The sequence below is a fragment of the Drosophila gunungcola genome, unplaced genomic scaffold, assembly GCF_025200985.1.
Source record: "Drosophila gunungcola strain Sukarami unplaced genomic scaffold, Dgunungcola_SK_2 000158F, whole genome shotgun sequence".
Lineage (NCBI taxonomy): Eukaryota > Metazoa > Arthropoda > Insecta > Diptera > Drosophilidae > Drosophila > Drosophila gunungcola.
The window spans coordinates 18327-32790 of record NW_026453319.1 but is presented as its reverse complement, the minus strand read 5'-3'; positions in this window follow the sequence as shown (position 1 = coordinate 32790).

Here is a 14464-nt window from a genome sequence, read left to right as displayed (position 1 = left end):
TCGCGTTCTATCGCTCGCTACGTTATTATTATTTTCCGTTAACTGAAAAAACAATTCCTTCAAGCAAGGCTTCTAAAAACTAGTTTGGCAAAGTCAGTAAGCCAATGTGATTGTTTTTACTGAAAAGTGGGTAAATTTGTCTATGTCTGACCTCGAAACATTTGCAGGATACTATGCCATCTATAGATGTGATCCTGAAATGCGTCTTGGCGGCAATGTTCTTATTGCCGTTAAGTCCGACCAGGTTTCAGAATTGTTTCCGCTAATCGACACCGAGAGTACTTAAGAGTTTGTTACTGTTGGTATAAACGATCATGATTATTTTATTTACGTCTCATTCTCGTGTATTCCACCCCAGCCTGATATTAATGCATACCTGCAGCACTTGGCTCAAACTCAAAATATTCACTCAACCCTTGGCAAGGACTATTATATTTTTGTGGGCGACATAAATCTGGTTACCATTTTCTGCATGTCATTACCTGCCTCAAATGTCCTTGTACCCACTGTACTTATGAGCTGGTACATGGCCTTATCGACAACTCACTAAAACACTTGAACTCTATTCGAAACTCATCTAATAAAGTCTTGGACCTTGTTTCTCGGAGTTCGCCAATGCCTCTGTTTATTCAAAAATAACATTAGTATCTTTTAAGTTATAAGATCTGGTGTCCCTAAACGGTATTTTTGACTTTGTAAAAGTCTGGTCTCTTTTCAATACTCTCTCTCTCTCTTTTTCTGCGGCGTTGCTCGGAAGTGGTTGTGTTTGAAAAGAATAAAATAATAAATCAATATACATCCTATCAATCCTTTGCCTTTTGTTAGTTTTTATTTAAGTTTTCAATAGGTTATGGGCCCAGGCTACGCCTATTATAATTAGATCCGTAAAATTTTTATTTGCTTTGTGAAATTACTTTGGTTTGCCCCACGTTGTGAAATTCTTGTGAAATTGTAGAGTTCTGTGTTACACACATACATACAAACATATAGCTGTATTTGCGTTTCCGAAAAGTAGCATGGAAAAAGAAAAACGCAACCTTAAGCCTTTCGACGGCGAAAAGTACTCGGTGTGTAAATTCAGAGTAAGAGCCCTTTTCGCAGAATTAGATGTCCTAAAATAGATTGATGAGAATATTCCTGATAAAATCGACGATTCCTGGAAAAGTGCAGAACGTTGTGCAAAGATCATTTTGATAGAATATCTTAGTGACTCCTTTCTCAACTTTGCGACGAACGACAGCACGGCGCGACAAATTCTCAGGAATTTGGACGCGATCTATGAGCGCAGGAGCCTCGCGTCGCAGTTAGCGATTAGAAAGAGATTGCTGTCGCTTAAGTTGCAGAGTGAGGCAACACTATTATGTCATTTCAACTTTTTCGATGAACTAATGAGTGAGTTGTTGGCTTCAGGAGCCAAAATCGAAGAAATAGACCAAGTATCGCACTTGCTTTTGACCTTGCCATCGTCGTATGAAATGGGGTAATAACTGCTATTGGGACACTAGCTGAGGAAAATCTTACTTTAGCTTTTGTAAAGAACAGATTGCTCGATCACGAGATAAAAATTAAAAACGATAGCAAAGATACAAGTAGGAAAGTTATAAAAGCAACTTATAATAAAAATAAAAATAATTATAAAAATAAATCTTATAAAAATACCAATACATTTAAAAATAATAATACTTTAATTCGCAAGCCATCCAATGCAAAAGGAAAGTTTAATATTAGGTGCCATCACTGTCGCAAAGAAGGGCACATGAAAAAGGATTGTTATGCGTATAAAAGAATACTAAACGATAAAAATAAAGAAAATAACAAACAAGCACAAACAGCAACAACCCAACCCGGCTTCGCGTTTATGTTAAACCGTTTAAATAAAAACATGTCCAAAACTGGCGGTGAAACAGAGAAATTTATGCTGGACTCTGGTGCTACAGACCATCTCGTAAATGACGAGAAACTCTTTGCTAGAAATTAAAAGAAATAATTTATTTAGTGACAATAATCTTTTAGATAATGTTTATCCAGTTGATGAGATATGCGAAGCATGCTTAAATGATAAACAAACCAGGTTGTGTTTTGAAATCATAAAAATAAAGAATACATAAATAGACCGCTATTTCTTATCCACTCTGATGTATGCGGGCCAATAACACCTTTTTCAATTGACGAGAAAAATTAGTATGTTATATTTGTAGATCAATATACACATTATTGTGTAACGTATTTAATGAAATACAAATCAGATGTATTTGCAATGTATGATCAGTACGATCACTGAAAAAGCTTGTAGTATGGTATGTGGTGCTAAATTAGGTAAAAGCTACTGAGGTGAAGCTGTTCTGACAGCAACCTATTTAATTAACAGGATTCCGACTAGGGCACTTGATGATAGTACAATATTTGAAAATATTTGGTTCTACAGTGTATGTTCATATTAATAACAGGAAAAGAAAATTTGATGAAAAACCATGTAAAACTATTTTAGTTGGTTATGAACCAAATGGTTTAAAACTATGGGACTTAGCTAATGAGAGATTTATTGTCGCAAGAAACGTAATTGTAGACGAAACAAATATGATTAATTCAAGAGCTGTGAAAAGTGGATTGGAATTCCTGAATGAGGGTTAGGAATGTGATGTTAATATCCTGAATGAGAGTAAGGAGTGTGAAAATGTTAATATCCCGAATGAGAGTAAGGATAATGATACCGTTTGTATCCTAAATGAGAGTAAGGAGCGTGGTAATGTTAATATCCCGAATGAAAGTAAGGATAATGATACCGTTTGTATCCTGAATGAGAGTAAGGTGCGTGGTAATGTTAATATCCCGAATGAGAGTAAGGATAATGATACCGTTTGTAACCTGAATGAGAGTAAGGAGCGTGGTAATGTTAATATTCCGAATGAGAGTAAGGATAATTATACCATTTGTAACCTGAATGAGAGTAAGGAGCGTGGTAATGTTAATATCTCGAATGAGAGTAAGGATAATGATACCGTTTGTAACCTGAATGAGAGTAAGGAGAAAGATAATATGAAAATCCTGAATGAGAGTAAGGAAAATAACAAAAAAAATTTTCAGAATGACAGTATGGAGAAAAGATTTGACTCAAAACAGCTCAGTGAAAATATTGAACGTATTTCTAGAAGAAGTGATAGGCTAAAGAACAGGCAACAAAAATCATATCATAGATGAAATAGATTACAATAACTATATTTTAAATGCTCATACAATATTAAGTAATGTTCCAAGTTCCTTTAAAGAAATACAAAGTAGGAGTGACAAATTTTTATGGGAGTCTGCTGTTAAAACCAAATTGGCCTGAAAATATAAATATTGTTGATAGCAAATGGGTTTTTACTTTAAAGTCCGACGGATTTGGAAATCCAATAAGACATAAAGCTAGATTAGTGGCGCGTGGATTCACGCAGAAGTATCTTGTAGATTATGAAGAAACATTTGCTCCTGTGCCTAGAATAGCCAGTTTTCGCCTTTTATTATCTATTTCAATTCAATATAATTTAAAAATACATCACATGGATGTAAAAAGTGCTTTTCTAAATGGGAAATTAAAAGAAGAAATCTATATGAAAGTGCCTCAAGGTTTATTGTGTAGTACAAATAATGTATGTAAATTAAATAAAGCAATTTATGGTTTCAAACAAGCAGCAAGATGTTGGTTTGAGGTATTTTAGCAAGCACTAAAGGAGTGTGGTTTCGTAAACTCAACGGTAAATCGATGTATTTATGTCCTTGATAAGGCTGACGTAAGAAAGAACATATACTTCTTTCTTTATGTAGATGATTTAGTTATTTGCACAGCAGATATAGAAAAGATGAAATGTTTCAAATCATATTTAATGAACAAGTTCAGAATGACGGACATTCGACATTTTATTGGAATAAGAATAGAAATCAAAGATGGAAAAATATTTTTAAGTCAAGCTGCTTACATTAAAAAGATTTTAAATAAGTTCAAAATGAGTGATTGTAAATCAGTCAGTACTCCACTAGCAAGCAAGATTAATTATGAATGGTATGATGGGCCTTGTAGGAATTTAGTCGGATGTATGTACACGTCCAGACTTAGACTGATGTTAATATTTAAAGTCGATATATGAATAAAAATAAATCAGAATTATGGTTATGTTTAAAAAGAATTCTTAGATAATTAAAAGGGAATATAGATATAAAAATGTAATTTAAAAGGAATACAAGTTTTGAAAATATATTTGTCGGGTATGCAGACTCTGATTGGGGAGGCAATGAAATTGATAGGAAAAGAACATCCGGGTTTCTATTCAAAATGTTTAACCAAAATCTTATCTGTTGGAATACGAAAAGGCAAAACTCAGTAGCTGCTTCGTCGACTGAAGCTGAATACATTGCCTTGTTCGAAGCTGTAAGAGAAGCCTTGTGGTTGAAGTCTTTCCTAGAAAGTGTTCATATAAAATTTGAAAGATCTATAAAAATATATGAAGACAATCAGGGATGTATAGCTAATAATCCCTCCTGCCATAAGAGATCCAAAAATATTTATATTAGGTATCATTTTGCTAGAGAGCAAGTTGAAAATAACAATATTTGTATTGAGTATATTTCCACAGAAAACCAGCTTGCAGACATCTTTACCAAGCCGTTGCCAGCAGCAAGATTCAATAAACTGTGTAGCAAGAATGGACTACAAGAAGACAAAAAGGCGGATTGATCTATTGGAATTTAAATTTAAAAAGACTATGAAATTTATAATGTTATAATAAGAATTATGTTAAGTAATGATCTGCTCGGGGTTTTTTGAACAAAATGAACAAAATGAACACACACCACATTAGGATATACTTATTGTTATTGTAACTAATGAAATATTTTTCTTTAATGTTATTTTTGAGGAGCTTGTTGAATATCCCATATTCAAAAATAACATTTAGTATATTTTAAGTTATACGATCTGGTATCCCTAAATGGTATTTTTGACTTTGAAATAGTCTGGTCTCATTTCAATACTCTCTCTCTTTTTCTGCGGTGTTGCTCGGAAATGGTTGTGTTTGAAAAGAATAAAATAATAAATCAATATATATCCTATCAATCCTTTGAAAGTCGCTTGTAACCCTACACTTGAGGTTATTTTAGATGCAGCGGTTCCATTATTTTCAGGTCCGAAAATAGAATCAGCATATTTTCGTTGCTTTCGCAAAGCCAATTTTACTGAAATTAATTTAAAACAAAACAACATCTTGAAACCATTTTGGCTTTTAATTAGTTCGATATTGCAATCTTTTTTGCCAAATTTTTCCAGTCTACGTGTTTATCTTTTAACGACGACAACAACCATCCTATCCTTAGTCACTCCCGCACTCTATCTGTATATTTAATACTTTGGAGTTGGAAGTCTCCGGGCAGACAAGTATCTGTGAATACTAAAATATGTTCATTAAATGCTAAAGAGTCATCGTGCAGCCTAGGTAACTTCATATAAGGTCCCCTTGCGTTTTGATAGTCTAGAAATATAGAAGTGTTCATTTTTTTGGAATAGACCTTAAAATCAGAGGCCGATGATTGATGATGATTGTATAGCAGAGCCAGCAAAAGATAAATATACCTCTTGATGCAGATGGAAGCTGAAAACCTTTCTTGATACAAGAAATCGACATAATCAATTATATTTGTTTTATTTGTAACAAAAATATGAAGCGATCGTGTAAGTTACCTGTAAATGAAAACACAAATTTTTTTCATCGACTGACATTGGATTGTAAAACACTAACAACTTTGTACGTACACAGTTAGATAACTCTAGTTATTTCTGCTGACCGCAGCGGGAAACTACTCCAAATAAAGAGAAAGTCAGAATCGCTCATTTCTAAGCGGCTCTACTTATCTCTCTGCGGAGTTAGAAAGGAACGTAGCCCCTGTATATAAACGTTAATAAACTGAAGCGTTGTATTTATTGTTTTGATTTGGTTTTAAATAGCTAACCAAAAAATTGGAGGCACCGGCAAGATTGTGTGAAAATTTTTTTTTGTTCAAAAGAAAAAGGGTTCACAAGGAAGACATATTTCGATAACACTCTGTAATTATCTTTAGACTTCATTTGAACTTTTGTTTCTTGAATGTTTCTTTCTACAAGGGGTATTATGTGGAAGTTATCCTTTCCAGTAAGCTCGAAAATGTTGTTGACGAGAACATTGGAATTTTTTCTCGAACATAAAAAGCCGGAGGCTTCGGCTTCATTTTCTCGGCTTCAGCAGGTCTGGCCGCCTCAACGTCAGAGGCGTCTGGTAAATTTTTAGATAGGTTTGTATTCGTTGGCATTTCTATTACAGCTAGGCTAGCATTACCACGGCTAAATTTGCGCTGAGAATTTAGAGGGCTCAGCCTCCCACTGTACTTATGAGCTGGTACATGGCCTTATCGACAACTCACTTAAACACTTTAACTCTATTCGAAACTCATCTAATAAAGTCTTGGACTTTGTTTTGCGGAGTTCGTTAATGCCTCTTTCTCTAGAATTGAACCTCTCACTAATCCGAAAGACGCTTGTACACTTGTACACTTGAGGTTATTTTAAATGCATCGGTTCCATTATTTTCAGGCCCGAAAATAGAATCAGCATATTTTCGTTGCTTTCGTAAAGCCAATTTTACTGAAATGAATCATTATTTTTCTGAAGTGGATTGGGTCAAACTATGATCCTTTAAACATTGTAAAACAGTTTCATGGCTTAATCGCTTCTGTTTTCGATATTTATGTGCCTTCATTTCACTCACCCGAAGAAATCTTTAATTCCTTTTCATAAAAAGGCGTATAAATCAAACATTCCAAACTACCATGGGACTGCAAAACTTAGTGCCATTCGCAAATTTTTTGAACAGTTAATCACTGCTCAGCTACAGCACCATTGCAGCTCAAAATTGTCCTCCTCACAGCTTGACTTTATAAATCGTGGATCAACGTGAACCAACCTGCTAGAGTTTTCGGCAGTAATCAGGAATAATTTTAAAAGCACCGATTTCAGTAAGGCTTTTAATTCTTTGAAATAACAATTACTTTTAAAATAACGTTTGCTTTTGGGATTCTTGATGACTAAATGGACTTTTATTTATGTATCTAACCGGACCGAGAGAGTTATCTTGGACCCCTTCTGTTTGGGATTTTTATAAATGACTTGCCTAAAGTTATTCTCTCTTCCTATGTTATGATGTAAGTCGATGACGTAAAACTCTGTTTGCCATTAACAAATAATGATTCCCACGGACTCCTGCAAACGGACTTAACCAATCTGCAATTATACTGCACCCACAATTTTATGTTCTTAAATAACATAATTGTAGCTTCATGTCTTTAATCGGAAGATGCTTTTCCTCACCACATATTCAATTGGCACGAGCAATTTTAACGCATTAATTCTGTAACAGATCTTGGAGTTTTATTTAAAAATGCCGCGACCAACAACAAATCCCTACTGAAAATTTTACTCGTTCGACAAAGTCAAAAATTGAAGTAATAAATAATAATAATTTGCTTGTATAGAGATGCTCAGCGTACATAAGTAAATATGTAAATAAACTCCAAGCTTCCAGAGACTTCAAACAATTTCAGTATTGTATGCACTATTAACACTATAAACAATACAAGCCTTTGGCCCAATGAAAACAAGCACAAGGAAAACACAATAAACATAATTTAGAGACATTTATAAAAAAACTAAAACTAAGTACGGTGAAAAAAAAGTTAAAATTTTAGTTTTTTTAAGATTTAAAACAGTATGTAAATTAAGAAATAGTAATCTACTAGAGTAAGAAGACAACCTTACGTTTGATTTTGGGTCAAGAAGAACTCGCTTATAAATGAGAGCGTACCCCTATAAAATGTCATTACGTTACATTTAAGGCAATTCAGATTTAAGAGGTTAGATTGACACCATCTCTAAGAACAATCAACATCAGACTGTAAACCGAAACACGATTGCAAATTACTATAGGACAAACAAAGCTTATCATCATCAGCATACATCAGCACTCGAGAGTGTGTTATGACAGAAGGAAGATCATTGATGAATAAAGTAAATAGCAATAGACCCAAATGACCAAATTCAAGCAAGTTTGTGGTAGTTGACCTAAGCTTAACAAATCTATGTTGACAAGGTGATATTATCGGGTAACACAAATGTTGCAGATGAGTAATAAATCTATAATTTTGAACATCCGACTTTCCTCCCTTTTTATGGAGTGGAATAATAAAAGAGTCTTTCCAGACAGTTGGAAACACTGACGTTGTGGTAGACAATTGAAACAGTTTCAGAATCGATTTACAAATAGTCGAGGCACAAAACATTACCACGCACCCAGGAAGCCCTTCCGGCCCTGGAGAGTATGTTGAGACCACAAAACGTCTCCAAATCCCCTCAGAAAAGAACTTTCTGTTATTACAGAAGTGAACCCATAATTGTTCTGCTACGGCTCTGCTACGGCTCATGTCAATATAAGAGCGATAGCAGTATCAAAACAAAATATTATTGTGGTAGTGTAGCTTTTCATAGCTCAATGGCACTTTCCATATCCATGGATATGTATAATTTGTCCAGTTGTATTCGGAAAACAAGTAGTTTAGATTATTAAAGTCACTTTTACGGAAGCTTGAGAAACTAATAGGTATCAGGTTAGGTTAGATTAGGGAAATTGTCAATTCCATTGTGGGATGGTATCAGTCCCCTGGGATAACTAGAGGTTCAATTCTAGATACATCTACCTCGGACGGATCCAAAACAAATACCAGACCTAATTGCCAATTTAAAGAGTTACTGACAAAGCTAATTTGTTGAAATGATAGGTTTAAAAGTCCATCAACTAAGTCACGATCCGAGAAAGGCGTGCAAACAAGTGACTCAGTGGGATAGGACCGAGATATATCTTAGAGATTAAAATTATCAAAAATAATCAAAAAATTCCTGTCAGAAAGTAGAGATAGAACGGATTTAATAGCAGACAAATGATCTTCATATATTAAAATGTTTTCCAGGCGGGATATAAGAACAGGTAAAAAAAAAAGGTAGGGCACGTAAGGAAACTTTTACACTAACAATCCAAAATCCAATCCAATCCAAAACAAACCAAAAACTCCTGTCAGAAAGTAGAGATAGACCAGATTAAAAGCAGACAAATGATCTTCATATATTAAAATGTCATATCAAGGCGGGATATAAGAAAAGGTTACAAAAAAAAGAAAGGGCATGTAAGGAAACTTTTAAACTAACAAATTCTATTTCATTGGGGTAATCAGGCTGAATTATCTCCTATGTAACACTGGAGCTACCAGCACTAACCTCCCCACCTTCTCTAAGAGAAACGCGATCGGTTCGATAAGTGTTTACAATGTTTGGAAATACTTTGGAGTTGGAAGTCTTCGGGCAGACAAGTATCTGTGAATACTAAAATATGTTCATTAAATTCTAAAGAGTCAGCGTGCAGCCTAGGTAACTTCATATAGGGTCCCCTTGCGTTTTGATAGTCCAGAAATATAGAAGTGTTCATTTTTTTGGAATAGACCTTAAAATCAGAGGCCGATTAGCATTTCTTTTTCTGTTATGAACAAATTCTTTTACTATTAGTTCATAATCACGCCAAAAACTTTTATTATTTAGAACATTAAAGACTTGTGGAGGAACAGATATTTCAAAAGAGGAGCGTAAGAAATTTAAACTTTAGACTTTCTTGAATAAATTTCCTAGCATCATTATATGTGGTTTCGGTTGTAAATCGAGAAACAAATTATTGTTTCCTATGGAAACAATACAGAAGACTTGAACACTTTAAACATTTTTACTCCAGAGAACGCAGTACCATTAGGAACAGCTGGCTTTAATGCCTTTAATCCACCGGGCTGCTCTAAAACTTATACAGTAGCAGGGTCTGATGCAAAAATTTTTTTAAAACCGTCCCAAATCTGCCTCATAACTCCACACATCTCAAGATCCATTTCACTGCAAGACTCACAAAACCACTTGAGCCCAGACCGCAAGTCAACTCTTACTCTCTAACTCTGCCAACGAATCCTGCACATTTAGCATGCATGATTGTATAGCAGAGCCAGCAAAAGATAAATATACCTCTTGATGCAGAAGGAAGCTGGCAACCTTTCTCGGTACAAGAAACAGACATTATCAATTATATTTGTTTTATTTATAACAAGAATTTGAAGCGAAAATGTAAGTTACCTGTAAATGATAACACAAATTTTTTCATCGACTGACCTTGGATTGTAAAACACTAACAACTTTGTACGTACACAGTTAGATTACTCTAGTATGTCTGCTGACCGCAGCGGCGAACCATTCCAACTAAATAGAGAGTCAGAATCACTCATTTCTAAGCAGCTCTTCTTATCTCTCTGCGGTGTTTGCAAAGCCTGTAGCCCCTGTATGTAAACGTTAATAAACTGAAGTGTTGTATTTATCTCCCCTTGTTTTGATTTGGTTTTAAAATAGCTAACAAAAAGACTTGTTAGATCAACAGTTGGAGGCCACAAGGAAGACATAAGACATAAACAACTGGTTCGGTAAGATATTTCGATAATACTCTGTAATTATCTTCAGACTTCATTTGAACGTTTGTTTCTTGAATGTTTCCCTCTACAAAGGGTATTATGTGGAAGTTATCCTTACCAATAAGCTCGAAAATGTTGTTGACGAGAGCATTGGAATTTTTTTCTCGAACATAAATAACCGGAGCTTGGTCCTCAAGAACTAGTGGGATGGTTCGAAGGGAGGCTTAGCTGAGGCCACCAGGCGGGTCGCAGGTTGCGGATAGCGAACGACCTTCTGGGAAGGTTAGTTGCGAATAAGCGTAAGCAAATAAGCAACCCCGGACAAACAGCGGGTATACCGATGGAGGTATACCGACAAGACGCTTGTTTGGCCGTCTTAACACCGTAGCCTTACACACCCCCTCCCTCACAACTACCTACCTCCATCCTATCCCCCCACATCTCACCTCGGAGCCGGACTAAGGTGTCATTCGACCCGTGCCGATAGTCAGCCTGGCTGGGGGCCCGAGTTAACAAATAGCCCAGTCGCAAACGGAGGGTTCAGGCAAGTGGCGACCGTCTGTCCTAAGTACGCCTTACCCGGGTACAGCGGATCTCTGCCCGGGCGGACCACATACTTCTCCGCAGCTCGTGGGACCCCATGAAAAGAAACAAAGCAATAAAAATCCCGCAGGATATCCCTGCAACCGGTGTCGCAAGACACTTTGAGGAAAGATCCCTCGAAGGCGACAGACCCCAGGCGGCAGCGCACCCGCCTAGGACTACACCAGCAGCCCAGACATTCCCAGCCAGGGAGCGTGGGGTGCCAGCAGGAGCTACCCTGCCAGCACGCCCACCTCTCGCATCTGATAGGCCAACCTCTATCAGGCAGCTGAAGAAGCAGGACGCTCTTCCAGCCCTGTGACAGCCCGGAGGACTGGACGACCCCAACAGGCGTGGCCTGCCAGGGTCAAAGGTAAAGTGGTACCTGAGGTACCTCATGCAGGGCATGACACCGGAGGAGGCCTTGAAGAAGGCAAAGGAGCCGAGGGAGCAGCCGGCATTGGGGACAGCACCGGTTGGTAAACGGCTGAACACCAGCCGCACACCACCAACGGACACCCCCAAAAGGTCTAGGCACGGCCCAGGGGCTAGTGAGACGTCCTCACGGGTCCCTGAGCAAGAGGGGCCTAGCACATCAGCAGCAGCGGCAGAAAAAGCAAAAGTGCGGGCCAGGAAGATACCTTCCCAGCCCCATCAAAACCAGAAGCCGACAACCGCTGGAGGAAGACCCTCTAGCTCGGCACCGCCGGTCATCGGACCCCGTCCGACTTACGCGAAGGCTGCCAAGAAAGCCACCCTCACCGTTTAAATAAAAACATGTCCAAAACTGGCGGTGAAACAGAGAAATTTATGCTGGACTCTGGTGCTACAGACCATCTCGTAAATGACGAGAAACTCTTTGCTAGAAATTAAAAGAAATAATTTATTTAGTGACAATAATCTTTTAGATAATGTTTATCCAGTTGATGAGATATGCGAAGCATGCTTAAATGATAAACAAACCAGGTTGTGTTTTGAAAAACATAAAAATAAAGAATACATAAATAGACCGCTATTTCTTATCCACTCTGATGTATGCGGGCCAATAACACCTTTTTCAATTGACGAGAAAAATTAGTATGTTATATTTGTAGATCAATATACACATTATTGTGTAACGTATTTAATGAAATACAAATCAGATGTATTTGCAATGTATGATCAGTACGATCACTGAAAAAGCTTGTAGTATTGGTATGTGGTGCTAAATTAGGTAAAAGCTACTGAGGTGAAGCTGTTCTGACAGCAACCCATTTAATTAACAGGATTCCGACTAGGGCACTTGATGATAGTACAATATTTGAAAATATTTGGTTCTACAGTGTATGTTCATATTAATAACAGGAAAAGAAAATTTGATGAAAAACCATGTAAAACTATTTTAGTTGGTTATGAACCAAATGGTTTAAAACTATGGGACTTAGCTAATGAGAGATTTATTGTCGCAAGAAACGTAATTGTAGACGAAACAAATATGATTAATTCAAGAGCTGTGAAAAGTGGATTGGAATTCCTGAATGAGGGTTAGGAATGTGATGTTAATATCCTGAATGAGAGTAAGGAGTGTGAAAATGTTAATATCCCGAATGAGAGTAAGGATAATGATACCGTTTGTATCCTAAATGAGAGTAAGGAGCGTGGTAATGTTAATATCCCGAATGAAAGTAAGGATAATGATACCGTTTGTATCCTGAATGAGAGTAAGGTACGTGGTAATGTTAATATCCCGAATGAGAGTAAGGATAATGATACCGTTTGTAACCTGAATGAGAGTAAGGAGCGTGGTAATGTTAATATTCCGAATGAGAGTAAGGATAATTATACCATTTGTAACCTGAATGAGAGTAAGGAGCGTGGTAATGTTAATATCTCGAATGAGAGTAAGGATAATGATACCGTTTGTAACCTGAATGAGAGTAAGGAGAAAGATAATATGAAAATCCTGAATGAGAGTAAGGAAAATAATAAAAAATTTTCAGAATGACAGTATGGAGAAAAGATTTGACTCAAAACAGCTCAGTGAAAATATTGAACGTATTTCTAGAAGAAGTGATAGGCTAAAGAACAGGCAACAAATATCATATTATAGATGAAATAGATTACAATAACTATATTTTAAATGCTCATACAATATTAAGTAATGTTCCAAGTTCCTTTAAAGAAATACAAAGTAGGAGTGACAAATTTTTATGGGAGTCTGCTGTTAAAACCAAATTGGCCTGAAAATATAAATATTGTTGAAAGCAAATGGGTTTTTACTTTAAAGTCCGACGGATTTGGAAATCCAATAAGACATAAAGCTAGATTAGTGGCGCGTGGATTCACGCAGAAGTATCTTGTAGATTATGAAGAAACATTTGCTCCTGTGCCTAGAATAGCCAGTTTTCGCCTTTTATTATCTATTTCAATTCAATATAATTTAAAAATACATCACATGGATGTAAAAAGTGCTTTTCTAAATGGGAAATTAAAAGAAGAAATCTATATGAAAGTGCCTCAAGGTTTATTGTGTAGTACAAATAATGTATGTAAATTGAATAAAGCAATTTATGGTTTCAAACAAGCAGCAAGATGTTGGTTTGAGGTATTTTAGCAAGCACTAAAGGAGTGTGGTTTCGTAAACTCAACGGTAAATCGATGTATTTATGTCCTTGATAAGGCTGACGTAAGAAAGAACATATACTTCTTTCTTTATGTAGATGATTTAGTTATTTGCACAGCAGATATAGAAAAGATGAAATGTTTCAAATCATATTTAATGAACAAGTTCAGAATGACGGACATTCGACATTTTATTGGAATAAGAATAGAAATCAAAGATGGAAAAATATTTTTAAGTCAAGCTGCTTACATTAAAAAGATTTTAAATAAGTTCAAAATGAGTGATTGTAAATCAGTCAGTACTCCACTAGCAAGCAAGATTAATTATGAATGGTATGATGGGCCTTGTAGAAATTTAGTCGGATGTATGTACACGTCCAGACTTAGACTGATGTTAATATTTAAAGTCGATATATGAATAAAAATAAATCAGAATTATGGTTATGTTTAAAAAGAATTCTTAGATAATTAAAAGGGAATATAGATATAAAAATGTAATTTAAAAGGAATACAAGTTTTGAAAATATATTTGTCGGGTATGCAGACTCTGATTGGGGAGGCAATGAAATTGATAGGAAAAGAACATCCGGGTTTCTATTCAAAATGTTTAACCAAAAACTTATCTGTTGGAATACGAAAAGGCAAAACTCAGTAGCTGCTTCGTCGACTGAAGCTGAATACATTGCCTTGTTCGAAGCTGTAAGAGAAGCCTTGTGGTTGAAGTCTTTCTTAGAAA